The sequence below is a fragment of the Sus scrofa genome, chromosome 7 (assembly GCF_054392235.1).
Source record: "Sus scrofa isolate SSC_HxYL_T2T_F1_AM1 chromosome 7, Sscrofa_HxYL_maternal_Yorkshire_Landrace_v2.0, whole genome shotgun sequence".
Taxonomy (NCBI): Eukaryota; Metazoa; Chordata; class Mammalia; order Artiodactyla; family Suidae; genus Sus; species Sus scrofa.
In genome coordinates, this window is record NC_139389.1 from 136,852,578 (window position 1) to 136,878,961 (window position 26,384).

Below are 26,384 nucleotides of genomic sequence, written 5' to 3' on the forward strand. Positions count from 1 at the left end.
AATTTGCTGCATGCTGGCACCTTCTGAAATAGCGTTTCCATCGCATTAGGTGCGACAGTGACCCAGAGTCGAGTTACACCCTCTGAGAGGATTTGCACCCAAATTTGTGGGTTGTACTTAAATTTCACCTCATTTTATGCAAGGGTCTTGCACGTCTGTGCATCTGGGGGGGGGGGGTCCCAGGACAAATCTCCATGGGTCCTGAGGAGTGACCCCCAGTTGTGGGGCCTCCTCTTTAACTGAAGTGCTTCCTTGAGCCTGGTGCCACCTGGGCAGCTCTTGCTGTGACCTCGGGCGTGAGCTCCCATGTGACTCTGTGTGTGCTGGACGTGTGTCTCGGAACCCCCTCTGTCTGGACAAGTGCACGGCAGTGTGGTGTGTCCTGCCCAGCCCCAGGCCGCTCTCCATCTGCGGGTCCCCGAGCAGCCTCAGCCAGTGCCGGCCTTTTGGGTGGCCAGATAGGTGGGCAGACTCCTTCAGCCCCTGCCCCGCATGGCCCTCGTGGGCACCTGCTGCTGTGGGCTTCTCTCTGCGAGTCCTGCACCAGACCTTCCACGTCCCCAGAAGTCCTTCCTGGAGGTGCACGGTGAAAGGAACGAATGAAAGCCGGGGGTCGTCCCGGTCACCCCCAGGTCCACCTGGAAGCAATAGGGGGAGTCATGTCCATCTGACTCTGGTCACAGAACATTCTAGAAGCACTGACCAGGCTCAGGAGGGGAGCCTCTGCGGTCGGCATCCGTTCACGATGGCTGGGGTGGGCTCTTCTCGTGCATGGGAGGCCGGCTGTGGTTGGCTCGGAGGATCCCAGAGTCTGTCCGTGGCTTCTCTGGACACCAGCCTCGCTCCAGGTGGGCCTCTGTCCTGTTCCCTCAGGGCCGAGCCCCCGGCCCCACCGCCCTGCCCCAGGTTGTTGGCTTGGGGGCGTACCGGCTGGAGGGAGAAGAGAGGCCCCTGGCTCTCCCTCCCGGGCAAGGATCGCCTTCTGCAGGTTGCAAGGGGCCCCGGCTGGCGTCCCCCGCCCTGCCCCCACTTCAGGTCTGGGGACGGGCTTGCTCTTCAGTCCCCCTCTCCACCTCAGCTTCGCTGGCTGGGCCTGGACCTTAGACTAACAGGGCAGATCCGCAAGAGGGGACAGCGGGAAGGGGAGGGCCACACACACACACAGGCCTCAGGAGGAGGATGGACGGGAAGGGCAGTTAGCAATGGGCTTACACAGGCCCCGACCTAAGGACCTGAGTTCTAGACAAGGGGCAAGCCGGAGGGAGGTGGCCCTGCGCTCTGGGCAGCGTGCTCAGGGAGGCAGACTTGGGGCTGGCGGGAGAGGCGTGAATCCAGCTTGGAGGTTTTCCAGGGCGTCTTCCTGCCGTGTCCTGAGGAATTGCCCTGCTCCTCCTGGCAGAAGGTGGAAGGCAGAGAACTTTTCTTGTGTTTGCTTTTTAAATTGCCTGCAGCTCAAAATAATTCTTATCTCAAAGTGGAACATATTGGGGTGGCAGGTCGAGGGTCCCATGCTTGGCCCCTGCCCATGTCAGCAAGCAGCCTCCATTCCGTCCTTCCCAACTGGTCCCTAAGGGGAGTGGGAGGGGGCTCTGGGGCGCCTGCTGGGCGGCACCCCTAACTTCGCAGCATTTTCAAAACCAGAAAGCCGCTCCCTCGTTCCTGAGTTCGGTCCCACAACCCGTGTGCCATCTGAGCCCCTCAGGCCTCTCCAGGCCTCCCCGTGGGTGTGATAGAGGCAGAGGTGGAGGCTCCTCGGCCTCCCACCAGTGCCTGGGGCAGAGTCCTCCTGGTCTGAGAGCTGCCAGGACACGCCGGCGGGCTGCTCAGTGCAGGGTGGCACGGTGGGTGGGTGCTGTGCGGAGCTGCGAGGGTGCTGAGTCTGCAGTGGGATGCTAGAGGTGTTGCAGGGCGGGGAGTCTGCGCATTTACGGAGGAGGAAACGCTGGGTGTTTCTCTTCCTGGGGCCCCAGAGACATGAACCTCGGCGGAGTCGGCCAGAGTCTGCCTGCCTGGTGCTGCCTCGCTCTTGCCCTTGGTTCCTGGAAGCGGGGTCTCTTCTTGTGCTAATGCTGTCATCACTGAGTTTGGCGTCCCGTGGGCTCGCCCTGGAGGAAGGTGTGGGGGTGGGGGGCCGCGGAGGAGTTTGGGGAGCAGCGGAAGGGCGTTTGGGTTAAGCCGCTCCTGGGCGCTCACAGGCTTCTCTGTGCACGGAGGCCTGCTGTCCAGTGACCTGCACCCACCAACGCCAAGGCCATCGCTTGCTTGAGGCTCCCGCCCAGCTAACGGGCTGGGGTTAGGATGTGCTCTCCTTGGCGCTGTTGCTAGAACCATGACGTGTGGGCCCTTCTCCAAGATGGCTGAGCAACCACGAGGAGAACACGCGTGTTGGCTGTGGCCTCTGAGGCTGCAGCGAGGGGGCAGGAGAGGAGCGGAAGGGCATGTGTCCGGGACGTGTCGACCGGCCACCCCCACTTCCCCTGCGATGACCTTTGTCACATTCATCCTGACACTGAGACTCACGTACAGTCAAGCAAAGCGCAAGGGCCCCGGACAACACAGAAGTCTTTATTGCTCACAGTTTAAATAGTTTAGGGCCGCATCCACGGCACATGGAAGTGTCTGGGCCAAGGACTGAACCCAAGCCACAGATGCGGCAATGCTGGATCCTTAACCCGCTGTGCTGGACCAGGGATTGAACCTGTGCCTGAAGTCAGATTCTTAACCTACCACACCACAGTGGGGCCCCCACAGTATTCTTTCTGACGGGAAGTTGACGTTTTGTCTCTAAAGGTGGAGAAAGTCTCTCACTCCTCACAGTAGGAACACGAGAAGGCTACATTCTTGAGAAGCTCATGGGGCCGGTCAGCACCCAGGAAGGGGCACCTGGATGCCCACCAGCTGGCAGGAACAGCCCCATTTTTTGGCAGGTTTGTGGCACTTGTCCTTCAAATCCAGGGTCCTGTTGCTTCTACAATGTTCTCTTACTTTATGCACCACTGAGAAACTGCCCAGGGAACAGACCCAATGCTTCAAACAGAATTTTCACATTGTGTAGAAGGAAACATGGCCTTTAGGCTTAAGTACTGGCTCTGGGCCCTTGACCTGGCTTTCTCGGTGCCGACCTGACCCTCTTCAGGAATGCTGCTGGGTGCCTTGGGCCGGTCTCCATCCTCTCAGGTTCTTTTGGGTTGGGAGAAGACACTATTGTGTCAGGGTGTATTGGTCTCCAGGGGAACAGAATCATTAGGATGCATCTGTATCTTTATCTACGTCTGCATCTACAATATGTGTACCTAGAAAGAGATTTATCCTTCAGAAGTGGCTCCTACCATGATGTAGCTGGAATCCGTGGTGTATGGAGCACTTCCTGGGCTGGAGACCCAGGAGAGCTGATGTGGAGTTTCAGGTCTGAGGACCAGTGCTTTAGCTTGCCGAGAGAGGATGCTGCAGGGGAATTTTTTGAGACCTTGCATATCTGAGAATGTCTTTATTGTCCTCTTACATTTTATCATCAGTTTGGGTGCAGAATTCTGTTAGAAGTAATTTTTCTCTGAATGGTTTAGGCCATCTGACTGTTTGTCCCCCTCAGTGCTGGAACATTCTAGAATCACATAAGGCGTGACTTCTCTCCACCTCTGAGGGCTGGACTGGAGCAAATACAACTTAAAGGGGAAGGGGGAGTCCTTTTGTCAAATGGTGCTGAAACACCTGGATACCCCCATGCACAGAGTGAACCCAGGCATAAACGTGCACCAGTCACAAAGTTAACTTGTTGACCTAAATGTGAAACTTCTATAAAATAACAGAACATAAAGGTGATCTTGGTTTTGGCAATGAGTGTTTAGGTACAACACTGAAAGCATACTTCTTGAAAAAGAAAAACTCATTAAACTTAATTAAAATGAAAAATGTCTGCTTTTGGAAGAAGGAAGAGATAGGCCATAGATAGGGAGAAACACATAGTCACAAAATACATGTTTGATAAAGGACTTGTATCCAAAATGTGCAGAGAACTTAAAATTCAACAATAAGGGAAAAAAAAAAGCAATTGCATAATGAGCGAAAGATTGGAACAGACCTCTCATCAAAGAAGACTTACAGACACAAATAAGCTGAAAAGATACTCCACTTCACATGTCATTAGAGTCCAAACTGAAACGACAATGAGAAACTGCTACACAGCTCTAGAGTGGGGAAAATCTGGAAACAAAGACCAAAACCCCCGATAGTTCCAAATGCTGGTGCAGATGTGGAGCGAGAAGGAAGCCTCATCCACTGCTGGTGGGAATGCAAAATGGTACAGCACTTTGGAAGACAGTTTGGCAGTTTCTTAAAAATCTAAACATAATCTTACCATACAACCCAGCAGTCGCACTCCTAGATACATATCCGGCTGAGTTAAAAATTTATGTCCATCCAAAAACCTGCACGCAGATGTCTTTAGTTGGTAAATATTTATAGGTGCTTTACTCTTCATTGCTCAAACTTGGAGGCAACCAAGTTGTCCCTCTGTAGGTGATGGGTTAATAAAGTGTGGTGCATCCTGACAATGGAATTGTATTTAGCAACAAAATAAGTGATCTATCAGTTTCAGATGAATTTATCATTTCATCACTGTATAATGTCCTTCTTTGTCCCTTGTGGACTTTTTTTTTCCTCTAAGTCTATTTCTTCTAAATGTACCCGTATCTTTTTCCATCCCTTCACTTTCAGCCTCTGGTGTCCTGAAATCTAAAGTGAGTATCTTCTCTCATACTGAGAGAAGTAAGTCAGAAAGAGAAAAACAACATATGATATCACTCATATGTGGAGTCTAAATGATGGCACAAATGACCTATCTAAAAAACAGAAACAGATCATGGACGTGGAGGAGAGACTTGGGTTTGCTGAGGGGGAGGGGGACGGAGGTGCGCTGACAGGGAGTTTGGGGTTGGTAGGTGCCGACTGGCACATTTAGAACAGATAGGTGTTGGGGCCACGATGTACAGCCCAGGGAACTGTATCCAGTCTCTTGGGTAAGAACCTGACGGAAAATGAAAAAAAAAAGGGCATGTATGGGAGGCTGGGTCACTTCTGTACAGCAGAAACTGAAGGAACGTTGTAAATCAACTAACTTTAAAAAAATGAAAAACTAAAACGAGTCTCGTGTGGACAGTACATAGTTGGTTCTTGTTTTTTCATCCACTCAGCCACTCTCTATCTTTTGACTGGATCATTTAATCCACTTAGATCTAAAGTAATTATTGGGGGAGGAGAAAAAATGGTGGCAAAGGAGTAGGACGTGAGGCTCACCTGCTCCCACATACTGAAAATCCGTCTATATGTGGAAACATTCACACAGAAAATTTGCTGAATGCTGGCAAAGACCCTGGGATTCTGATAGAACAATAAAAACTTCAAGAAACTACACAGGAGAAAAGAAAGAAGAAAAGGGGAGAAGTGGTGAGGCAAAGCAGCTTGGGACCAGTATACCTAGGAGGGAGCTGGAAAGAGGAAAAACTCCTGCACCCAGGAAGTTTCCCACACCAGTGAGGAGGTGAGCTGAGAGAGAGGAGGATGTGTGGAGAACTGGAGGAGAAAAAAGCAGTCGGTGCAAAGCAGTGGAAATGGAAACAGTCCCCTACAAACTGTCCGTCTCACCACCCTTCACTTCCTCATGGCAGACTAATGCAGTCAGGGGCCGGGAACTGAAACGCCATTTTCAGACATCAGACTCAGAGAGAGAGCTGGGGCTGGCTGTGTGGGGGCAGGACTAGAATGGGCAGTGCAGAGACAGCCTGAAGCCACAAGGGTCTGGAGTGACTACATTTGATGTTGGGTTGCAAGACGCCAACTGCTCCTGCTACGGGATCTACTGCTGAGCAGAGGCTACTTAGCAACAGCTGGGGAGCAGCCCACTGCCCTTAAGGCTACAGAGAAAGCGGTGCCAGGGGAGGGGAAACGGGGAGCAGGCGGAGGGAACCTGGGAATAACACAGGCCCCGCGATCCCAGTCAGCAGCCAGGTGTCCCTGAAGGGAACACTGAAGCTATTGCTGAAATAGCACCAATGATCCTGGGAATTGGAAGGGGCCTCCTAAGTGGGCAGAAAGCTGCCATTTGTCAGGAGGTGGAAGGTGAATTTGGAAACAGTGTGAACTGTGCAGGAGCCTGCATGGGACCCGCTGGGTGGGCAGAGAGCCTCAATTTACCTAGGCAGTGGAGAAAATCATTTCTGAAACAGTGCAAATGATCTTTGGGAATAGCACAACTTCTGTGATCCCAGCCAGCAATCGAGTAGGGGACCGTGGAAGCAGCAGACATTGCACGGCTAGCCAAAGGCATTGAGAGGGTCCTGCTGGTGCATGTTTTACTTTGCAGGGGCTACAGGGAGCCCTCTGCCATCTGCCTGGTAGGGGGAGGGGTTTCCAGGGCAGTGCAGGGCCTACAGCAACAGAGAGAGTCTTTCAGCAACAGATAGGGAGCAGCCCATGCACGCTTGGGGCCTCAGAGAATGCTCCCTAGACTGGCCAAACAAAGGGAGCAACTAGAGAAAGGCACCTGCACCTGCAGCTACAGAGAGCATCAGTGAGAGGGACTTCACTGACAAAGAGAGGGACTGCGGGAGCAGCTGCTGACCTTGCCAATTGTAGGAAATCACCCTGACGTCCTCGAAGCAAGAGGGGTCACAGGAGCCAGTGCTGCCCCCCCCACCACCACCACAAAAGCAATCCTGTGAACTGAACCACTGCCAACTCATGGACCCCATTCCTAGCAGCCACGTGGCTCCAGGGGTGGTAGTGTAATACCACAGCTCCCATTACAGGCGCTGGGGTATATGTAAGACACCACCGCCCCTGAGAACTCCAAGACTAGGCACTAGCTCCTGCATCAACGTGCCTGCAGTCGAGGGGACAATAAACACAGAAAGTCAGACGTTATGAGATGACCAAAAAAAAAAAAAAATAGGTACCAGACAAAGGAATAAGACAAAATCACAGAAAACAACTAAATTAAGAGGAGATAGGTAATCTACCTGAAAAAGAAGTCAGAGTGATGACAGCGGAGAGGATCTAAGACCTTGGAAAAAAATGGAGGCACAGAAAGAGAAGTTACAAGAAATGTTTAACAAAGAGCTAGAAGACCAAAAGAACAAGCAAACTGGAGGTGGGTAGCAGAGTATCTGACGTGAAAACTACACTAGAAGAAATCAACAGTAGGGTAGCAGAGGCAGAAGAATGAGTGAGTGATGTGGAAGGCAGTGGTGGAAAACGCTGCCACAGAAAAAAATAAAGAGCAAATAATGAAAAGAGCTGAGGAGAATCTAAGAGATCTCTGGGACAACATTAAACATACCAACATTTGCATCATAGGGGTCACAGGAGGAGAGGAGAAAATATCCAGAGAGATTACAGCTGAAAACTTCCCTAATACGGGAAAGGAAACACTCAGTCAAGGTGAAGAATCACAGAGAATCCCACACAGGATAAACCCAAAGAGAAACACAGCGAGGCACATACTAATCAAACTGACAAAATTAAATACAAAGAAAAAATATTAAAACCCACAAAGGCAAAGCACCAAACAACATACAAGGGAGTCCACATAAGGATAACAGCTGGTCCTGTCCTGCTCCATTGATCTATATTGATGTTTTTGTGCCTGTACCATAACTTTTTTGATGACTGTAGCTCTGTAGTGTGGTCTGAAGTCAGGGAGACTGATTCCTCCAATTCCGTTTTTCCTTTTCAATGTTGCCTTGGATATTCAAGGTCTTTTGTGTTTCCGTACACATTTTAAAATATTTTGTCCCAGTTCTCTAAATAATGTCAGTGGTAATTTGATGGGGAGTGCATTGAATCTGTAGATAGCCTTAGGCAGTGTTGTCGTTTTGGCTATGTGGATTCTTCCAATCCAAGAGCTCGTATATTTTCCCCTCTATTTGTGTCTTCTTTGATTTCTTTCATGAGTGGCTTATAGTATTAAGAGTATGGGCCTTTTGTCTCTTTAGGTAGGTTTATCCCCAGGTGTTTTATTCTTTTCAGTGCAGTGGTAAAGGGGATGATTTCCCTGGTTTCTCTTTCTGATCTTTCGCTGTCCGGGTAGAGAAATGTGACGGATTCCTGTGTATTAATTTTGTATCCTGTGACTTTACCAAATTCATTGACGAGCTCTAACAGTTTTCTGGTAGTGTCTTCAGGATTTTCTAGGTGTAGAATCATGCCGTCTGCAAACAGTGATAGTTTTACTTTTTCCTTTCACACTTGGATTCCTTTTATTTCTTTTTCTTCTCTGATTGCCATGGCTAGGACTTCCAAGACTATGTTGCATGGCATTGGTGAACGAGGACATCCTTGTCTTGTTTGTCATCTTAGCGGAAATGCTTTCAGGTTTTCACCATCGAGAATGGTGTTAGCTGTGGGTTTGTCATAAACGGCTTTTGTGATATTGAGGTCGTTCCCCTCTATGCCCACTCTCTGGAGAGTGCTTCTCAGGAATGGCTACTCCGCCTGCTCCAAGAAGTCTGTATCCTAAGGGCTGGGCTGCTTCCCAGCCATCAATGGGCCGTTGCTTTGGCCAAGTGCTTCCCAGGCTGAGGCAGGCTGTGTCCTGCAGATTGAGGAAGCTGGCACAGGGAAAAAGGCTGTAGTGGTGGATCTGAGCACCCCCTAACGATGGTGTTTAGTCTCTCAACCCAGCTGGGTTGCTTCTGCTTAGATGCTCTCCATTGCGGCTGCCTTATACTCTAGTCCCTCCAGGCTGTTTCCACATGGCCAGCCCTGTTTTTCTCCCCACGTGGCCAACCCCAGCGCCCTCTTTGAGTCTGATCTCTAAGGCCAAAGTTTTAGTTCCCAACACCTGCTAGCACCTGCTGACAGTTGCTCATTGCCCATAACCCTGAACATTTGTGGAGGCTTGTCTCCTTTTTAAACTGCTTCGCACCGTTTCCCTCGAGTTCCTCCTCCACTTTAAGCTGATCTCTTCGCCGGTGGGGGAAGCTCCCAGGGTGCAGGAGCTGTTCCTCTTCCCACCTCCCTCCTGGGAGAGCAGGTCCCATTTTGTTTCCTTTCCCTTCTTTTCCTCTTCTTCTTTTTTTTTGTCCTATATTGTTTTGTCCTGCTTTTCTCGCTGCATCATAATCCTGAAGTCTTTTGTCAGCTTTCCACAAATTTTCTGTGTGAGTAATTCTACAAGTAGTCGTATTTTCAATGTATTTGTGGGAGTAGGTGAGTCTCATGTCCTGCTACTCCACCATCTTAGATCCTCCTTGGGAATGTTGCTTAGATAGTCAATCTCATTTCTCACGATTGGTCTGTTCTGTTGACCTGTTTCTTCTTGATTCAGTTGGGGGGGGGCTGTATGTCTCTAGAAAGTTGTCCGTTTCTTCTAGGTTGTCAAATTTGTTGTCACATAATTGTTCATCGCATTCCCTTATGGTTTTTTATGTCTGCATTTCTGCGGTGTCCATTGAGATTTCTCCTTTTTCATTTCTTACTTTGTTTATTTGGGTTCTCTCTCTCTTCTTCTGGGTGAATGTGGCCAGAAATTTCTCGAGTTTGCTTACCCTTTCAAAGAACCAGCTCTTGGTTTTTACTGATTTCCCCCCCTAATCTCTATTTTACAGATTTCCTCTTTGATCTTTATGATTTCCTTCCTTCTGCTGACTTTAGGTTTTTTGCTCATCTTTTTCTAATTCTTTCAGGTGGTAGTTGAAGTGGTTGAGTTGAGATTTTTCTTCCTTTGTGAGCAAGGCCTGTGCCAGTCTGAACTTCCCTCTAAGGACTGATTTTGCAGCATCCCATGGATTTTGAAGGGCTTGTTTTCATTATCATTTGCTCAAGGTTTTTAAAATTTCCCTTTTGATTTCCTCATTGCCTCATTGGTTTTTTGGTATCCTGTTGTTTCGTCCTCATGTCGTCGGTTTTTTCCTTTTCTTCTCTATGGTTGATTTCTAGTTTCATGCCATTGTGGCCAGAGAAGGTACTTGGAGTAATTTCTATCCTCTTAAGTTTGTTGAAGTTAGTTTTGTGCCCCAGTATGTGGTCAGTTCTCGAGCATGTTCCACGTGCCCTGGAGAAGAATGTGTATTATGATTGGTTTTTTTTGATGTGATGTCCTGAAGATGTCAATTAAGTCTAAGTGTTCTATTGCATCATCCAGGAGCTCTGCTGCCTTGTTGATTTTCCGTCTAGAGGATCTGCCCATTGACGTGGGTGGGGTGTTCAAGTTTTCTACTATGATTGTGTACCCATCAGTTTCTGGTTTTATGTCTGTTAGTATTTGTTGTACATATCTGGATGCTCCTATATTCGGAGCATATATATTGACAATTGTAACAGTCTCTTCTTGAATGGATCCTTTTACCGTTAAATAGTGTCCTTCTTTGTCTTTATGGCCTTTGTTTTAAGTCTATTTTGTCTGATGTCGGTATGGCAACTCCTGCTTTCCTGTCTTGTCCATTCACATGAAATATCTCTTTCCATCCCCTCACTGTCAATTTGCATGTGTTCTTTGACCTAAAGTGAATCTCTTGTAGACAGCATCTCTTGTAGACAGCATATTGTAGGCGCTTGTTTTGTAATCCAGTCTGCTACTCTATGTCTTTCGATTGGAGCATTCGGTTCCTTGACATTTACGGAATTGTTGATGGCTATGCATTTACTTCCATTTTAAGCCTTGTTTTCCTGTGGATTCTTTGTTTCGTTCCTTATCTGGTTGGATGATTTCCTTGTATTTTAGGCTTGCGTCCTCTCCTTTTGAGTTTGTATTAGTGCATTGTTTGGTTTTGATTTGTGGTTGCTCTGTTTTTCAAGCATGTTAACCCCTTCCTATATCTGCTTTCTTCAGCCTGATAGTCATATAGGCTCAAACGTAGTCTCAAAATGCCGAGTCTAGAGTTTCTTAATTTCCTTCCCCACATGTTATGATTTTGATGTCCTTTTTAAAAAAACGTCTTCATGTTTATCCTTTGGACGTTCCTTGTGTTTATTGCTGCTTTTATGGGAGTGTTTCCCTTTTATTACACTGGCTGATTTAAGCGACTGCTTTCCCTTTGTGATGTCCTCCATCCTATTTCTTCTTACTTTTTGATTTAGAGGAGGCCTTTCAGCATTTCTTTTAGAGGGCGTTTAGAATTGCTGCACTCGTTTAGTTTTTGTTTGTTGGAGAAATCTTTATTTCTCCTTCATTTTAGGTGATATTCTTGCTGGGTAGAATATTCTGGGCTGCAAATGTTTCCATTTTAGAACTCTGAGTATATCTTACCACTCTCTTCTGGCCTGTAGTGTTTCTGTAGAGAAATCAGCTGATACGCTTACAGGGGTTCCCTTGTAATTAATGCTTTGGTTTTCTCTCGCGGCCTTTAGAACCCCCTCTTTATCTTTAACTTTTGCCATTTTTATTAGACTATGTCTTGGTGTGGGCCTGTTTGGGTTCTACTTGTTTGGGGCCCTCTGTGCCTCCTGTATCTTGATACCCGTTTCCTTTAGACTTGGAACGTTTTCAGGCATAATTTCTTCAAATATATTTTCACTCCCCTTTTCCTTTTCTTCTCCTTCTGGAATTCCTATCATGCATAGATTGGCCCACTTTTTATTATCCCATAGATCTCTTGTGTTGCTTTCATGTTTTTTCCGTTTGGTTTTCTGTCTGCTGTCCTGATTACCTGATTTCCACCATTCTGTCTTCCAAGTCACCAATTTGTTCTTCTGCATGATTCCTTGTGCTCTTCAGGGCCTTCAACTCAGCTTGCATCTCTGCAAATGAATTTTCTAGTTTTTTCTTGGCTGCTCCTTATATTTTCTAGCTCCTTCCTAGAGTCATCTGCTTTACCGTTCATACCCGCTTTGTTTCTTCATATCCGTTTTTTAATTCCTTCAGAATTCTCTCTCTCTCACTTTTGAACTCTGTGTTTGTTAGACTGCAGAGGTTTTGTTTCATTGTTTATTCCTTCAGGTGAATTCTCCTGTTCTTTTAACTGGGAGTGGTTCCTGAGCTTCTACATTTTGCTTATAGTTTTCTTATTCTGTGAGTTTAGGGAAAACAACTACTGTGGTCTTAGAGGGCTATTTATTTATTATTATTTTTTGTCTTTTTGCCATGTCTTGGGCTGTTCCCACAGCACATGGAGGTTCCCAGGCTAGGGGTCTAACTGGAGCTGTAGCCGCCAGCCTACGCCAGAGCCACATCAATGCGGGATCCGAGCCGTGTCTGCAACCTACACCACAGCTCATGGCCACACCGGATCCTTAACCCACTGAGCAAGGCCAGGGATCGAACCTGCAACCTCATGGTTCCTAGTTGAATCCGTTAACCACTGAGCCACAACAGGAACGCCTCAGAGGGCTCTTTATATGCAGAGTGCCCTGGGTCTCTTGTGAGGGCCTACTATTTATTTTTGGCGTGAGGGCTGCTTTTGGTTTTGATGATTGCTCTCTCTTCCCTCAGTGCGTGCAGGCTGTTATCCCCTTGATAGTGAGTGTGCATGCTTCCGGGGAGATGGAGGCAATATGCAAGGCTAGCAATCAGTGCCTGGCTGCTGGCCCTTGACAGTGTCAAGGACCCATGGGAAGGTGGCACAGGATGCTCCTCATTGCAGGGCCGTGGCAAGTGATGGTGACTCTCAGCCAGGTGTAGGTGGCACCTGGAACACTTGGTAGTGGCAGCAGCAGGGTGTGTGCATCCCCAGGGGATTGAGAGCAACAGCAGGTGGTGCTTGGTTGCAAAGCCTTCCTCTGTGCTGACCTCTGAGGTGACCGGGGCTGCCAGTGATGCCTATTCCTGGACCCCTCATGGTGACAGGCCACATCCAGCTCTGGCGTCTGAGATGGCTGTGGTGGCTTGCCCCCACCACTTGTAGGCCACACAAGAGAGCAACCCATCATGCTTATCCCGGACAGGAAGTGCTGCCACCTGTACCCTGCCCTCTGACAGTCTGTGTGTGCCCAGAGAAAGATGTTCCTATAAGGGCCCTCCCCTCCTCCTTTAGCCCCCCCACCCCCCCACCCCAGTAGTGCCTTGCTTCTCCTACGGGCCCAGTCCTCCTCTTGGGTTCCTCCAGCTGTGGTACTCCACACCCCAGCCCTTGGCGCACTGCTCCCTTGCCTTTAAGGCTGTCTTCACACGGCCAATCCTAGTCCTCTCCCTGGAACTGCCCTCTGGAGCCTGAGTCTCAGTGCCCAGCCCCTTTGCAAGCTTCTCAGGCTGTGGAGTCCTGGGAGGTGGTACCGATGGTCTGTGTGGCTCTCTCTCAGCTTTTCCGTCCTCAGTCCAGCTGCTGTGCTTTTCTCCAAGGCTTTGAGGTCCCTCTGTCTTGGCTGATCTTCCTGTTAGTTGGGTGGCTTCCCAGGGTGTGGGTTCTTTTTCTCTTTAACAGTTCCCTCTCATGAGTGCTAGTTCCTGTCCTGATTCCCTTCACTTTCTCTTTTTTTCCTCTTGTTCTACCCAGTCATGTGGAGGGCTTCTTGCCCTTTTTGGAGGTTTAAGGTCATCTGCCAGCATTCAGTATGTGTTCTGTGCGAATTGTTTCACATGTAAATGGGGTGTGTGTGTGTGTGTGTGTACGCACATGAGCGTGTGTGTGTTTGTGGGAGAAGGTGAGCACCCTGTCTTACTCTTCCACCACCTTGATCCTTTTAAATTATGTGAAAATCTATAGAGTTACAAACCAAAGTTGCAATAATACTAACTTTTAGACAAAGTAAAATATATCAGAGTCTTAAATCATATAGAAAACAGCATGTGGAGTTACAAACTGTGGTAACAACGTGAAGTCTCATAACTGCCCATGTGTTTGCTTTTGCAATGATTACTGTTTCTCCGCACGGCTCAAGGTGCTGTCTAGCATCCTTTCATTTCACCCTGAAGGACTGCCTTGAGCATTTCTTGCAGGGCAGGTCTAGTGGTAATGAACCCCTCAGCTTTTGTTTGTTTGAGAATGTCTTCATTTCTCCCTCATTCCTGCAGGACAGTTTTCCCAGGTACAGAATTATTGATTGATTTTCCCTTGGGCCCTTTGATGAGAAATCTGTTTATGACCTTATGGAGAAGCACTTACACGTTGAGTTGCTTCTATCTTCCTGCTTTTAAGGTTCTTTGTTTATTTTTTTCTTTTTCGTTTTGGCTGTGGCGTACAGAGACTTAATGTGAGATCCCAATGCCAAGATCAGGGCTTGAACCTGGGCTTCAGCGGTGACAGCTTTGGGTCCTAACCCTTAGACCAGCAGGGAACTCCTTATCTTCAGTTTGTAAAATTTGATTATAATGAGTCTCTGAGCTCATCCAACTTGGAGTTTTGAGCTACTGGGATATTATATTCACGTAGTGCATCTGGTTCCAGACATTTTTAGTCCTTTTGTTAAATATCCTCTTTACCCTTTATCTCTTCTCCTAGGACTCCCACAGTGTGTAGGTTGGTCCATTTGATGGTGTCCCCCGGGCACCTTAGGCTCTGTTCACCTTTCTTTCATCTTTTCCTCTGTTCCTCAGACTTGATGACTCCATCATCCTATCCTCTGGTTCACCAATTCTTTCTTCCCGAAGAATCATTGCTCAAATTTGCCTTGAATCTTTCATTGCAGTTATTGTGTATTTCGTCTCCAGATTTTCCTTTCTGTTTCTTGTAGGTTTTTCTGTCTCGTTTTGATATTTCTATTTTGTCCAACTATCATTTTTAGGCATTATCCACATATTTCTTTAGTTTTCTGAGCATCTTTAAGATGACCGTTGTATTTTTTACTCATTTTTTGTCTTTTGTCATTTTAGGGCCGTACCTGTGGCATATGGCGGTTCCCAGGCTAGGGGTCTAATTGGAGCTGTAGCCGGCGGCCTACACCAGAGCCACAGCCGCAGCAACTCAGGATCTGAGCCGTGCCTGCGACCCACACCACAGCTCACGGCAATGCCGGATCCTTAACCCACTGAGCAAGGCCAGGGATGGAACCCGCAACCTCATGGTTCCTTGTTGGATTCGTTAACCACTGCGCCACCACGGGAACTCATTTTCCTTAAGGTATGTTTTGATGGACCTTCCTTCTTAATTTTGACATAGTTAAACTTACCAATCATTTCTCTTTATAGTTTTTGTCTTGTTGAAAACTGCTTACGGTTTGGGCTTAGGGGTAGAAACAGCGCTCCTGTTACCCAGCTTGGCGTACGGCACTATCCCCTGGGTTCTCTTACAAACCATCTGCACTTTTGTAGACAGTCACTTTATAAATAGTGGGACATGTGCCTTTTGCAACATTTCCAGCTTTTGAGAGACGTGGGAGCAGTGGTCATTGTAAGGACAGTGGGCACTGTGGTAACTATAGACTGTGGGGTAGCTTGGTTGCTGTTAAGTGCAATGAAGAAATGAGGAAAGAAAGTGGCAGGCTTGGGGCAGCCTCTAAGCAACCACCTTCCCTGCCAGTCCAGGGAACAGTGTGAAAGCCAGAAACCTTCTGTGATAGCCCTTCCAGAGGCACCATCTCCTGCAGCCAGAGGGCAAAGAGAACTGAAAACTAGACCCAAGACCTGACTGTTTGGGTTGCGGGGTTACAGAGACCCAAATCCTCTTGCCTTAAGAGAAGGGCGTAATAGCGAGAGTGGGGCCCCAGGATGTGGGGTGAGTACATTTGCGTGGGGTTGGGGGTCATGCAAAGATGGGAGGTTCGGGCCATCCTGACAGGTGCAGGGCACTGTCCGGCAGAAGTGTGGGTGAAGGTTGAGTAAAGCACACAGAAGAAATGATGGGACTCACTGAAGGCTTAACCACACCGGTGCCACAGCATAGCTAAACATTTCCCATCCTCGGGTGTGCATTAAATCCTCCTTTTTGGTCACAATGTAGTAGAACGTGCCACTGTCTCGTGAGGCTCCGAATGGGTGTGCCCTCTGCTCTTTTCGAGGCTTGAATATGCCCCAATCCAAATTACGTCTTATATTGTTCAAATTAAATCGTCATTGATCTCTTGTCTGCTTGGTCTAGGATTCACTGAGAGATAAATGGTAACAGAGCCCCCATAACTGTGAATTACACAATTCTTCCTCCAGCTCTGTCGGTTTTTTGTTTTATATTTTGAGCTGTATTTCAGGTACACATGCATGTACAATTGCATGTCCCTCTTTGTCTCCAGTATTGCTTTTTTGGCTTCCAGTCTGTTTTGTGAGGCTACCATAGCGACACCAGGTCCCCTTGACTAGTATTTGCGAAGTGTGTGTTTTACCGACCTTTGCTTTCATCCTTTCTGTGGCCTCCATTGTGTGCTTCTCTTTTGTAGACATCATTGGGTTCATTCAGTCAGCTCCTACGTTTCATATTAAAAGACACAATATATAATATATATATATTTCTGCCCTCCCCACCCCAGAAAACTGTGACATTTAACTAGGGCGGTTAGGCAGCTTATATTTGAGATATATTTGAGTTCACTGAGCTTCTTGGATGTGCAGATTCGTATATCTCATCAAACTGGGATGTTTTGGGGCATTATTATACATATATGTATTTTACTGTATATGTGTCTATATAGGAGTCTATGTACACAGTGAATTCCGATGCACACAGTCCAGACCCACATCACATGCTCCGTTCTAGCTTTCTCCCTTTTTGATCTTTAAAATCCCTCTCTCTTATCCATACTTCTCCAGGTATTTACTTATTTGATCAGTGCTCTCTCGTGTAACCAGACTCCTCTGTCTGCCACACGATGCTTAGCTCTTGCATCCCAGGTCCTGAAACTCGATTGTTCTGGTCTGTGCCTGCCTACCCCCCCCACCCCCACTCTCAGGTGGAATCCTCTCTCCTGCTTAAGATCTTGTTTCTCACTTCAGGCCACCCAGTCCCACCCACACGGGACCTACGCTGGGCTTCTGTTTCTCTCAACCCCCACCGTGCACACATCCACCTAGACCCGCCCACCTAACAACTTCAGGGCCAAATTGCTCAGAAAGGGAAATTATCCTGGTTGAACTGTGTCTCCCCCCCCCCCCCCGCCATTCATAACCTCCTGGAACCTGCGACTGTGACCATATTTGGAAATATTTGGGTCTAAAAATGTTGGTTCCTTGCAGATGTCATCAAGATATGATGTGGCCACATTTGAGTAGGGGCCCTAAACCTGGTATGGCTTGTCTCCTTATAAGAGGGAAATTCAGACACAGAGACACAGGGAGAACACCACTGGAGGACAGAGGCAGAGGTGGGGGATGTGTGTCTGCACCCAAGGATGCCAAGTGTTGCTGACAACCAGCAGAGGCTAGAAGAGGCCAGGAGGCCTCCTTCCCTAGAGCCTTCAGTGGGAGGGGGGCCCCATCAACATGCTGGTTTCAGATCTCTGGCTTCCAGAACTGGGAGAGAATGGCTTTAAGCTGTTCTCAGTTGAGGCACTTTGTTATGGTGGCCCTAGGAAATTAAAGCTAAGCAGAAGAGGAAAAGAAGAGTCATCTTTAGTTTTGAAGGGTGGCTTTTCTGGCTTATTGATTATTTCATTATCTTCTTGATTCTACTGTTTTTGTTGTGACAATAGCTGTCCATCTTTTTTTAATTTAAGATGTTTATTTTCCTATGATGGTTTATTTACAATGCTCTTTAAATTTCTGCTGTACAGCCACGCGATCCAGCCGTGTGTGTGTGTGTGTGTGTGTGTGTGTTTATAGACACACACAGTCTTTTTCTCACATTATCCTCCATCATGTTCCATCACGAGTAACTAGATATTGTTCCCTGTGCTATACAGCAGGATCTCATTGCTTATCCACTCCTAATGCAATGGTTTGAATCTACTCCCTGTCCATCCAACTCCTTCCTTCTCCCCCTCCCCCTTTGCAACCACGAGTCTGTTCTCCACGTCAATGGCTTTGTTTCTTTCCTGTAGATAGGTTCATTTGCGCCATGTACTCGATTCCAGATATGTGCTATCATACGGTATTAGGCTTTCTCTTTCCGACTTACTTCACTTAGGATGAGAGTCTCTAGTTCCATCCATGTCGCTGCAAATGGCATTCTTGTTTTCTTTTGCATGTCTGAGTAGTACTGCATTGTGTATGTGCACCACATTGTCGTAATCCATCCATCTGTTGATGGGCATTTAGGTTGTGTCCATGTCTTTGCTATTGTGAATAGCGCCGCAATGCACATGTGGGTGCATGCATCTTTTTCGATGAAAGATCTGTCTCAATATACGCCCAGGGTTGTGACTGCTGGGTCATATGGTGGCTCTATATTTAGTTTTCTGGGGTGCCTCCACACTGTTTTCCACAGTGTTGTACCAATTTACATTCCCACCAGCAGTGTAGGAGGGTCCCCTTTCTCCGCATCCTCTCCACGTGTATTGTTTGTAGACTTATTAATGATGGCCATTCCGACTGGGGTGAAGGTACCTCAATGTGGTTTTGATTTGCATTTGTCCAATAGTTGGTGATGTGGAGCATTTTCTCACCTGCCTGTTGGCCGTCTGTACATCCTCTTTGGAGAAATGACTAGCCAGGTCTCCTGCCCATTTTTCAATTGGGTTTCTTGTTGCAAATCTGAAGGTGGTGTAAGTCTCTCCTTTACTTCAGCTGCCTTCAGGAATTTTTCCCTTTAGTATTCCATAGTTACTGCTATTGTTGCTGCTTGGTTCATGTCCACTGCACGTGGACCTTCCCGGGCCAGGGATTGCACCCAGGCCACAGCTCTAGAAATGTCACATGGTCAACCTACCGAGCCACCAGGGAACTCCAGTATTCAGTAGTTTTATAATGTTATGGGTAGATGTGGTGTCTGTGCATTTAATTCCATTTGAATTGAGGGGGTGTATCTTTCCTTAAGTTCAGAAAGCTTTCTGAAGTTACCCCTTTAAAAACATGTCTTCTCTCTCAATTCTCCTGGGGCTCTAAGTCCCACATTCAAGGCCTTCTTAGTGTATCCCTGCTTCTTTTAACTCTGTCCTCTAAGTCTCGTGGTTGTTTTCTTGTCTTCATTGTAGATCCTGTCTTCTAACGCGGCTTCTGATTTACTCGCTGATTCTCCAGCCCTGTTAAATTTGTTCTCAAGCCTGTCTAGTGAGGTTTGTTTTGTTTTGTTTTGTTTTGTCTTTTTAGGGCTGCCCTGCGGCATATGGAGCTCAGTTGTTGGCCTACCCTGTAGCCACAGCAATGCAGGGTCAGAGCTGCATCTGCTACCGACACCACCGCGTGGCAACGCCAGATCATTAACCCACTGAGCGAGACCAGGGATCGAACCCGCATCCTCATGGATCCTAGTCAGATTTGTTTCTGCTGAGCCGTGACAGGAATTCCTTGAGTTCTTAATTTATGTAATTGTACACGTTAGTTCTAGAATTACAAATGAAAAAGTCTTCTGTGTTGTCTTTTATAGCTTTCAGTTTCCAAGGACATTTTCATACTGTTGTTTAACTCCTGGAGTGTAGCAGCACAGTCATTTTAAAAGTCTGTGTCCGTTCATTCCCACAGCTGGAATCTGAAGTCCGATTGTCTTCTGTTTCTGTTAGTTCTTCCTTATGTGGTTTTGTCTCCTTGTATGTCTGGTTCCTTGTGATCGTGCGCCAGATATTGTATTCAAAAGTATGGAATTGAACATTTGAGCCTACAGTGACGTTATGCTCTCCCAGAGATGATTTTCCTCTCCTTCTGGCACGTTCTTGGTGGCTTTTGGAATGTGGGATTTGATCCCAAGGGCACAGATTGAGCTCTTCTGGGGTCAGACGACTTGCACTCGGGTTCAGCCCCTGTGAGGGATGGCTTACTTCCTCCTGTTGCTATAGCGAGAGCCTGTGGGCTTCTAGTCCGAGGTGCAGGGACTTAACCAGGGCCTTTCCCTTAGTGGGTCCTGGCCTCCAAGTTTTTGTCTCCCTAGGCTTATGAGACTGTCAAAAGCACTGCCTAATATCTCTGCTGGTTATTTCAGAATCAGCAAAAACCTTTGGGGGGAAAGTGGCTGTAAATGCCAGGTTTACGTTTCTGAATCTCAATCTCCTTTCTTAACTTGCCACTGCCTTTAAGAAGATTTAAAAGTATGTCTTCCCTGCTTTCTGGTATTCCTCACTGGGAGGTTGGCCCGGGTTACCTGTACGCCTTTAGCAGAAGCAGAGGCATGTGACATCTTTACAAAAATGACGTTTCCTGTCTGCTACTGGATTTCTGTATGTTGGTATTGTAGCTAAGTATCTGTTCTTTTTAATATCGATTGTTTTTGTATCTTCTTCTGGACGTTTTTCTATTTAGAAAGTTATCATGCTTTAACATATTTTTGGTCCTACCGAATACACTGAAATGTCTAGTACAATGTTGCTTCCAATAACTTCCCTTTACGAAGAAAAATTTAAAGGCTTTCGGTGGATGCATTTTGTCAGGTCGAAGAATTCCGTTGCATTTTAGTTTATCAAAAGTTTCTATCATAACAGAGTGTTAAATTCCTTTAACTTTATTTCTTTACCCTTGAGGTGAACTTAAAGTCTCTGTCCTTTTTTAAAAACTTTTTTATTTATTCTTTTTTGCTTTTTAAGGCCATACCTACGGCATATGGAAGTTCCCAGGCTAGGGGTTGAATTGGAGCTGCAGCTGCTGGCCTACAGCACAGCCACCGCCATGTGGGATCTGAACCGCATCTGCAACCTACATGGCAGCTCACTTCAATGCCAGATCCTTAACCCCCTGAGTGAGGCCAGGGATTGAACCTGCATCCTCATGGATACTAGTCAGGTTTGTTACCACTGAGCCACAACAGGAACTCCCAAGTTTCTGGGCTGCAACATGTTAATGCTTTGAATGACAGTGATAGATTTTGTAATGTTAAACCGTCCTTGATTTTGGGGGTAAACCTGGCTTAGACATAGTGAATTATCTGATTTTTTTTTTATGAGGGGCAAAATCATTTGCTAATATTTTCTTTGAAGTATGTGCATTTGTTTTGTGAGTGACACTGTCCCATAGTTTTCTTTCCCACTCTGTCGTGGTCTGGCTCCAGCCAAGGCCATGTTGACTTGGTAGAAGTCGTTGGGCGTCATTCCTTCTTTCCTTTCTGAGAGTTTCTATAAAACGTATATGCTTTTTAACTTGATGAGATGTGGTGTGTATCTTTTTGAATGACAATTTTGTTCAGATATATGCCCAGGAGTGGGATTGCTGGGTCACATGGTAGCTCTATATTTAGTTTTCTGAGGTGCCTCCGTACTGTTCTCCAGAGTGGTTGTACCAGCTTCCATTCCCACCAGCAGTGCAGGAGGGCTCCCTTTTCTCCACAGCCCCGCCAGCACTTGTCATTTGTATACTTCTTAATGAAGGCCATTCTGACCAGTGTGAAGTGGAACCTCGGTGTAGTTTTGATTTGCATTTCTCCAATAATTAGTGACGCTGAGCATTTTTTTCATGTGCTGTTGGTCTTCTTTGGAGAAATGCCTCTTTAGGTCTTCTGCCCACGTTTCGATTGCATTTTTGGGGTTTTTTGTTTTGTTTTTTAGAAGAACTAATTTCAATCCCTGTTTACATATATATACATTTCTTATTTTATTTTACTTTTGCCGTCTCTCTCGTGTTCTTGACTAGTCTTCTCAGAGGTTTGTCCCTTTTAAGAAATGATTTTGGATTTGTCGTGCTTCCCTGTTTCTTCTTCTCTTGTATGACATTAAATGTTTTTGCTTATACTATTATTCTCTTGCTTCTTTGTGTTTATTTTGCTGTTCTCTGACTTTCAAATTTTGGCTCTTTATTAATTCAGTGCTTTCGCCTTTCCACACAGGTAAGGCCGTGGATTTCCCTTCTGATTTGACCCGGGAGATGTGGGTAGGAGTTCACACACTCTTTCATCCCTGACATCTGTCTCATCCGCGGTGCTGCTGGAGAGTTCCATCTGACGCCTTCAATACCCTGCAGTTTCCCTACAGCCCAGCAGACCCTGTGTGTTTGACGGGGTGCAGGCTCTGGCCCCGCGGGTGGACCCTGCTCTTAGGACTACTGCACCCTCCCTGTCCTTCTTGGACCTACCCGAGCAAGGTCTCGGCCACCTCGCCAGCAAGGCCATGCTTCAGAGACCAGCTGGACCCCTTCGACCTCTGCAGGAGCACATCAGGCACGGCGAAGGTGGCACCCTTCCTTCCCCCGCCCCACCGCTGTGCCCCCTCGCCTCTCCCTCCCCGACTCCTGCTTCCGGCTTCAGACGCCGCATCCTCCCTCCTCCCGCCTGGCGCCGTGGCCTTCTCCCTCTGCAGCCCTTCCTTGGCGCCAGCCAGTCCTGGCATCAACACCCCAGTGCTGAGGGTCCCTGACTTGCTCCTCCCCTCTGACTGCTTCCTGGGCTCCAGGCCTGGTGTGAAGGCAGCATCCCACCCCCGCATCCCGTCCTGGATCTCGAACGGGCAGCTCAAACGGCCACCTGAATGGGTGGTCCATTGTTTGGGTCAATTTTCTCTGACTATTTGTACTTTCAACAATTTCACGTGTTTTGTTGCTTATTTGTTGTTTACAGCCCACGAGAAATGATCTCCCTCTCCCTACTTTTTTTTTGTGTGTCTTTTTCGGGCCGTGCTGTGCGGCATATGGAAATTCCCAGGCTAGGGGTGGAATTGGCGTTGTAACTGCCAGCCTACACCACAGCCACACCAAGGTGGGATCTGAGCCGTGTCTGTGACTTGCACCACAGCTCACAGCAACGCCAGATCCTTAACCCCCTGAGCCAGGCCAGGGGTCCAACCCATGTCCTCACAACGGGAGCTCCTCCCACTCCCTACTTTCTGCTGAAAACTTGCCCTTGATGGTCCAGTTTGTCCCATTCATTGCGTTTTCCCAGCATTCATCTGGTTGGACTCTGCGATGGTCAGTTTTTACTTGTCCAGGGCATGGTGCTCAGATATTTGGTCAACAGTGGTTCAGAGAGTGAAGATATTTGAAAAATGTGGTTAACGTTTAAATCACTAAATGACACCGGGTCAGTCAGCTGGTCCTATGTGTGACCTCATCTCCTGGGCTGAGGCCGCAGGAGAGAAAAGACGGCAGTCGCCCGAGGAGGGGCCTTCTGCCTGCAACCCGCCTTTGGACTCAGACTGCAACAGCCATTCTTTCCTGGGTGTCTGGGCTACTGGCCTGCCCTGCAGGCCTGGGACTCTCCAAGCCTTCAGAGTCACGGGGTGCAAGTCCTGAAAGCTTCTCTCCTCCTCCGTCTGTTTGTCAAGACCACGTGGACATCGTCTATCCATCTACCTCGGATGCCGAGTCTCTGAAGAACCTGGACGGACACAGACTCCGTTGCGTATTTTGGCTGTTCTCTCTCGCATGTTACTTAACTTTGTTGCCTGTGCTTTAATCCTAGTAGATTTGAGAGTTTTCTTCCTCTAGGCTAATCTATCAATGCTATTTTTTAACGTTCCAGGCCTTGGCGTCACACTCGCGCGGGGAGAAAGCTTCATTTCCCACCCTTCCCTCTGGTCTGATTTGTGATTCGCCTCGGAGCTGGTCCTGAGTCTGCTCTGGGCCTGACAGTGACAGCAGGGGCCTGTCTCTTTGCTCTTGCCGTCTCCCAGCTCTCTTCGGACGCCTCGTCCCAGCCGTGTCCTCTGGAATGGGCTCAGCAGACACAGGCCTGGCCCTGGGCTGGGAGGGGACATAGGGCCATGGCTGGAGAGCATAGCCTGGTTTCCACCCATGCTGGGGGAGGCCTCAGCCCACGAGCCTTGGGGGGCAGGACTGGCTCAGACCCTTCTCCCAACACACCACGGTAGGGGTGGTCTGTTGGGCCCCCTGCAGGTGGCTGGGAGGTGAATTCCACACCCTGGGGCCAGCTTGTCAAGCCTTGATTTAGGTGTGGGAGGGCAGACGCGTCCCGTCTGTTAGCACAGCTGGAAACAGATGTTTCTGCCCTAGAGGCGGGGCTCCGGGCAGGCTGCAGAGCGTGCAGGTTAATGGCCTGCGGCCCGCCCGTCGCGGGTTGAGTGGGGGCCCTCAGCTGCGGTGCCAGGAAGGCCACCAACACAGCCTTGTGAGGGAAACGGCAGAGGTGGGCCTCAGGGCCGCCACAGGCCTCTGGCAGATAGGCCTCGGCAGTCGGCAGGGCGAACGGATGGTTATTTCAGATAAAAAGGGGAAGTCTGCCGAGGGCGGCTCGCTGGGTGTTTCTGCGGAAGACCTGGGGGAAGGCGGGCTGAGTCCACCTGGCAGGCGCCAGGGCTGCGGTCCGGCTGCCGTTAGGTGTTGGGGGGGTGTGCGGGGGTGTTTGTGGACCACAGTGAGCCTCACAGCTGCTTTAGGGCATTTCCTGGAAATGTTTCCTGGACAGAAAGAAGCGCAAGCACAGACCCCCCCGGAGCCGGCCAGCACCCAGCCTGCTCAGGGGACTGTGGTCGTGAGCTTTGGTGCCCAACACCCTCCTGGCCCCCAGGGCCTGCGGATGGGGCTCCGAGGTGCAAGCCCTAGGCGGCCGGCCGGGAGGCGCCGTGACTGCACGGGTGCTGCCACGGAGCCGCCGTGCTCGGGCCCGGGTGCAATGCCCACACGGAGCCTCCGAGGCCCCTCACCCCACCAGCCTGCCTGTTGCTTTCTTCCTGCACGCGTCCCTTAGCTGGTGCAGATGCGGGGCTGTACTGCCGCTGCTGTCTGGACTGGAGGCGGGCCGACCCAAGGGCCCCCCCAGGGAGAGGCAGTCCTGCAAAGCGGGACCAGATGGGGACCGCCACGAGCAGGGTGCTGTGGTGGCCGGGGCCCAGGCTCCTGGGCCAGGCATGAAATGTCAATGTCATTCTTGGCGTCACGAGAGCTCGCCAGTGGGCTTGAGCCTGCGCTGCTGGGACAGGTGCAGGCTTTAGAGACCTTGCCGGGCGTGGGCTGGGGCGGGGGCGAAGCTGGCCTTGGAGCCAGCCTTGAGGGGGTCGCTCACTGAGATGGGAAGGAGGGCGAGGGGTCCTCTCGAAAGGAAGCTACTCTGGGGTCACTCCCCGTGTCGCGCTCTGTGCCCGAGGCGCCCGTCTCGGTTCCTCGGTGAACGTCCGTTGGTGCCGGTGGGCACGGGCTCTGTGCCACGTGCGGGGGCGGGTCAGGGGGCGACGGAAACCCCGTCACTTGGAGTTCGCCTTCTGGGGAAAGAGAAAGGAGCCACCGACAGCATCACGAGCACGAGAACCTCGGAGGGGCCGGAGCAGGGCGCCCCTGGGGAAGGGGAGGGCGGCTGCCGTTCTCATCAGGGCGGTGGGGGTGGGCTTCCTGCGAAGACCTGGGGGGACGAGGGCGGGAGCCTCCAGAGCCTGGGCGGAGGTCTCTGGGCGGGGACAGCAGAGGAGGCCCGGCTTGGAGGAGGCGGGGTGGAGGGCAGGAGCCCAGGGTGGGCTCAGGGCACCACGAGGCCCCCAGGACCTGGGTGCGAATTTCTGATGAAATGTGAGGCCTTTTGGTCGTGGGCGAGCTGCGGCCTCTCAGAGACCTTGAGACAGGGCCGCCCTGCTGGCGGGGTGGAGAGGCTGCAGAGGCCAAGGCCGGGGCGGGGCGGGGGAGACCCCGGCGCGTGCCGCCGAGGACCCGGACGCATGGCACAGCCCTGGCCGCGGCGGTGGGCCTGCCAGCGCGGGAAGTGCGCCTTCCTGGGTGGACGCTGTGCAGCACTGCGGGGAATGCTGGGACCTGAGCCGCCGCGGGGGGCTGGCCCGGAGGGCCAGTGGGTGTTTGAGCTTCTGCAGCTGCCACAGCCAGGGATGGCCAACACGCGTCCTCTCCGGGTCTGCAGGCTGGGCGGGCCTGGGCAGGCCAGAGCTGCCCCCTCGGCTCGGGGCCGTACCCTCCTGCTTTAAAGCCGGCAGCGCGGCATCCTGCCTCCGTGTCGAGGCTCCCCCTGCCCTCCTGTGAGGACCTTGCAGCAACACTGGGCCTGCCGAGAAACCAGAGCCCCTGTCGTCTCAGACCCCAGACGCTGCGTCCACACAGCCTCCGCTCTGAGGCCGTAGGGGTCGGGCCGGACGTCTTTGGCCAGATGTCCAGCCGAGGGGGCGCTGAGGCCACCCCCAGTGCCAGTGCAGGAGTAAGGCCGGTATCTGGGGATGAGAGGGAAGTGGACGCCATGGACAGATGCTATTGGGCCACGGGCCAGGCAGGGAGTGTGGGTGGGGCCGAGGGGACCCAACCGCCTGGCGTCCAGGAGCAACGCGGGGAGTGGGACCACAGCGCCCTGCGTGGGAGGTGGCCGGAGAGGGGGTGACCTTGGCGCAGACCGCCTCACTGCTCCCTGGGCCTGCGGGGGTAGGCCCATGAGGGTCGGCCCCAGGCTGGCAACCTGGCAGGTTGCACCACACTGGCCTCCCCGCTCGTTCCCTGCCTGGCGGGATGAGAAGGACCGCTGCTGATGGGGGCCAGGCCCAGACCCTTGCCTGCTGCAGGGACTCTGGGTGACAGCAGGGGGCTGAAAGTGACTGGGCACTGACCAGGGCCAGCATCTTCCCCAAGCCCCTTCAGG

General features: G+C 49.9%; 1 protein-coding gene across 3 annotated transcripts in view; it reads right to left on the minus strand.

Annotated features, from left to right (window-relative positions):
• The window catches only part of LOC396781 (IgG heavy chain), a 79,435-nt gene that overhangs the window by 31,231 nt on the left and 21,820 nt on the right, over positions 1–26,384 (minus strand). The gene's annotated exons all lie outside the window — the stretch shown is intronic.